At 47.9% G+C, this 4,839-nt stretch overlaps 1 non-coding gene across 1 annotated transcript; it reads right to left on the reverse strand.

Moving 5' to 3' along the window:
* Positions 1 to 73, reverse strand: TRNAE-CUC (transfer RNA glutamic acid (anticodon CUC)). The gene has a single exon. It is a non-coding gene; the product is annotated as a tRNA-Glu (tRNA).
* Positions 74 to 4,839: the final 4,766 nt, after the last annotated feature.

Here is a 4,839-nt window from a genome sequence, read left to right on the forward strand (position 1 = left end):
CGCTCCCGGATGGGCTCGAACCACCAACCTTTCGATTGAGAGCCGAACGCGCTAACCATTGAGCCACGGAAGCTCAGAAATTAAATGGTCGTCAGGTATTGTGGAAAAACTTTGGCTATTTACGTTACATTTGAGATCCAAAAACACCGCTCCCGGGTGGGCTCGAACCACCAACCTATTGGTTAACAGCCGAACGCGCTAAACATTGCGCCACGGAAGCCCAAATGTTAAATGCTCGTCAGGTATTGTGTAAAAACCTTGACTTTTTACGTCACATCTGAGACCTCACAACACCGCTCCCGGATGGGCTCGAACCACCAACCTATTGGTTAACAGCCGAACGCGCTAACCATTGCGCCACGGAAGCCCAAAAGTTAAATGTTCGTCTGGTGTTGTGGAAAAACTCTGACATTTTACGTTACATCTGAGACGTCACAACACCGCTCCCGGGAGTGCTCGAACCACCAACCTTTCGGTTAACAGCTGAACGCGCTGACCATTGCGCCACTGAAACCCAAAAATTAAATTTTCGTCAGGTATTGAGGTAAAACCTTGACTTTTTACTTCTCATCTGAGACCTCACAACACCGCTCCCGGATGGGCTCGAACCACCAACCTTTCGGTTAACAGCCGAACGCGCTAACCATTCGCCACGGACGCCCAAAAATTAAATGGTCGTCAGGTATTGTGGAAAAACTTTGGCTATTTACGTTACATTTGAGATCCAAAAACACCGCTCCCGGGTGGGCTCGAACCGCCAACCTATTGCTTAACAGCCGAACGCGCTAACCATTGAGCCACGGAAGATCAGAAATTAAATGGTTGTCACGTATTATGGAAAAAGTTTGACTTTTCACGCTACATCTGAGACCCCACAACACCTCTTCCGGGTGGGCTCAAACCACCAACCTTTCGATTAAGAGCTGGACGCGCTAATTACTGCGCCACGGAAGCCCAAAAATTAAATGTTCGTCAGGTATTGTGGAAAAACTCTGACATTTTACGTAACATCTGAGACGTCACAGCACCGCTCCCGGATGGGCTCGAACCACCAACCTTTCGGTTAACAGCCGAACGCGCTAGCCATTGCGCCACGGACGCCCAAAAATTAAATGGTTGTCAGGTATTGTTGAAAAGTTACGACTTTTCACGCTACATCTGAGACCCCACAAATCCTCTCTCGTTTGGGCTCGAACCACCAACCTTTCGGTTAACAGCTGAACGCACTAACCATTGCGCCACGGAAGCCCAAAAATTAAATGGTCGTCAGGTATTGTGGAAAAACTCTGACATTTTACGTTACATCTGAGACGTCACAACACCACTGCCGGGAGGGCTCGAACCACCAACCTTTCGGTTAACAGCTGAACGCGCTGACCATTGCGCCACTGAAGCCCAAAAATTAAATGTTCGTCAGGTATTGTGGAAAAACTCCGACATTTTACGTTACATCTGAGACGTCACAACACTTCTCCCGGATGGGCTCGAACCACCAACCTATTGGTTAATAGCCGAACGCGCTAACCATTGCGCCACTGAAGCCCAAAAATTAAATTTTCGTCAGGTATTGAGGTAAAACTTTGACTTTTTACTGCACATCTGAGGCCTCACAACACCGCTCCCGGATGGGCTCGAACCACCAACCTATCGGTTAACAGCCGAACGCGCTAACCATTGCGCCACGGACGCCCAAAAAAATGGTCGTCAGGTATTGCGGAAAAACTTTGGCTATTTACGTTACATTTGAGATCCAAAAACACCGCTCCCGGGTGGGCTCGAACCACCAAGCTATTGGTTAACAGCCGAACGCGCTAACCATTGAGCCACGGAAGATCAGAAATTAAATGGTTGTCACGTATTATGGAAAAAGTTTGACTTTTCACGCTACATCTGAGACCCCACAACACCTCTTCCGGGTGGGCTCAAACCACCAACCTTTCGATTAAGAGCTGGACGCGCTAATTACTGCGCCACGGAAGCCCAAAAATTAAATGTTCGTCAGGTATTGTGGAAAAACTCTGACATTTTACGTAACATCTGAGACGTCACAGCACCGCTCCCGGATGGGCTCGAACCACCAACCTTTCGGTTAACAGCCGAACGCGCTAGCCATTGCGCCACGGACGCCCAAAAATTAAATGGTTGTCAGGTATTGTTGAAAAGTTACGACTTTTCACGCTACATCTGAGACCCCACAAATCCTCTCTCGTTTGGGCTCGAACCACCAACCTTTCGGTTAACAGCTGAACGCACTAACCATTGCGCCACGGAAGCCCAAAAATTAAATGGTCGTCAGGTATTGTGGAAAAACTCTGACATTTTACGTTACATCTGAGACGTCACAACACCACTGCCGGGAGGGCTCGAACCACCAACCTTTCGGTTAACAGCTGAACGCGCTGACCATTGCGCCACTGAAGCCCAAAAATTAAATGTTCGTCAGGTATTGTGGAAAAACTCCGACATTTTACGTTACATCTGAGACGTCACAACACTTCTCCCGGATGGGCTCGAACCACCAACCTATTGGTTAATAGCCGAACGCGCTAACCATTGCGCCACTGAAGCCCAAAAATTAAATTTTCGTCAGGTATTGAGGTAAAACTTTGACTTTTTACTGCACATCTGAGGCCTCACAACACCGCTCCCGGATGGGCTCGAACCACCAACCTATCGGTTAACAGCCGAACGCGCTAACCATTGCGCCACGGACGCCCAAAAAAATGGTCGTCAGGTATTGCGGAAAAACTTTGGCTATTTACGTTACATTTGAGATCCAAAAACACCGCTCCCGGGTGGGCTCGAACCACCAAGCTATTGGTTAACAGCCGAACGCGCTAACCATTGAGCCACGAAAGATCAGAAAATAAATGGTTATCACGTATTATGGAAAAAGTTTGACTTTTCACGCTTCATCTGAGACCTCACAACACCTCTCCCGGGTGGGCTCGAACCACCATCCTATTGGTTAACAGCTGAACACGCTAACCATTGCGCCACGGAAGCCCAAAAATTAAATGGTTGTCAGGTATTGTGGAAAAACTTTGGCTATTTACGTTACATTTGAGATCCAAAAACACCGCTCCCGGGTGGGCTCGAACCGCCAACCTATTGCTTAACAGCCGAACGCGCTAACCATTGAGCCACGGAAGATCAGAAATTAAATGGTTGTCACGTATTATGGAAAAAGTTTGACTTTTCACGCTACATCTGAGACCCCACAACACCTCTTCCGGGTGGGCTCAAACCACCAACCTTTCGATTAAGAGCTGGACGCGCTAATTACTGCGCCACGGAAGCCCAAAAATTAAATGTTCGTCAGGTATTGTGGAAAAACTCTGACATTTTACGTAACATCTGAGACGTCACAGCACCGCTCCCGGATGGGCTCGAACCACCAACCTTTCGGTTAACAGCCGAACGCGCTAGCCATTGCGCCACGGACGCCCAAAAATTAAATGGTTGTCAGGTATTGTTGAAAAGTTACGACTTTTCACGCTACATCTGAGACCCCACAAATCCTCTCTCGTTTGGGCTCGAACCACCAACCTTTCGGTTAACAGCTGAACGCACTAACCATTGCGCCACGGAAGCCCAAAAATTAAATGGTCGTCAGGTATTGTGGAAAAACTCTGACATTTTACGTTACATCTGAGACGTCACAACACCACTGCCGGGAGGGCTCGAACCACCAACCTTTCGGTTAACAGCTGAACGCGCTGACCATTGCGCCACTGAAGCCCAAAAATTAAATGTTCGTCAGGTATTGTGGAAAAACTCCGACATTTTACGTTACATCTGAGACGTCACAACACTTCTCCCGGATGGGCTCGAACCACCAACCTATTGGTTAATAGCCGAACGCGCTAACCATTGCGCCACTGAAGCCCAAAAATTAAATTTTCGTCAGGTATTGAGGTAAAACTTTGACTTTTTACTGCACATCTGAGGCCTCACAACACCGCTCCCGGATGGGCTCGAACCACCAACCTATCGGTTAACAGCCGAACGCGCTAACCATTGCGCCACGGACGCCCAAAAAAATGGTCGTCAGGTATTGCGGAAAAACTTTGGCTATTTACGTTACATTTGAGATCCAAAAACACCGCTCCCGGGTGGGCTCGAACCACCAAGCTATTGGTTAACAGCCGAACGCGCTAACCATTGAGCCACGAAAGATCAGAAAATAAATGGTTATCACGTATTATGGAAAAAGTTTGACTTTTCACGCTTCATCTGAGACCTCACAACACCTCTCCCGGGTGGGCTCGAACCACCATCCTATTGGTTAACAGCTGAACACGCTAACCATTGCGCCACGGAAGCCCAAAAATTAAATGGTTGTCAGGTATTGTGGAAAAACTTTGGCTATTTACGTTACATTTGAGATCCAAAAACACCGCTCCAGGGTGGGCTCGAACCACCAAGCTAATGGTTAACAGCCGAACGCGCTAACCATTGAGCCACGAAAGATCAGAAAATAAATGGTTATCACGTATTATGGAAAAAGTTTGACTTTTCACGCTACATCTGAGACCTCACAACACCGCTCCCGGATGGGCTCGAACCACCAACCTATTGGTTAACAGCCGAACGCGCTAAACGTTGCGCCACGGAAGCCCAAAAGTTAAATGCTCGTCAGGTATTGTGTAAAAACCTTGACTTTTTACGTCACATCTGAGACCTCACAACACCGCTCCCGGATGGGCTCGAACCACCAACCTATTGGTTAACAGCCGAACGCGCTAAACATTGCGCCACGGAAGCCCAAATGTTAAATGCTCGTCAGGTATTGCGTAAAAACCTTGACTTTTTACGTCACATCTGAGACCTCACAAC

The sequence above is a fragment of the Phalangium opilio genome, unplaced genomic scaffold (assembly GCF_054372755.1).
Source record: "Phalangium opilio isolate 3A_F unplaced genomic scaffold, DU_Popi_V2 ptg001170l_1, whole genome shotgun sequence".
In the NCBI taxonomy this organism is placed as follows: domain Eukaryota; kingdom Metazoa; phylum Arthropoda; class Arachnida; order Opiliones; family Phalangiidae; genus Phalangium; species Phalangium opilio.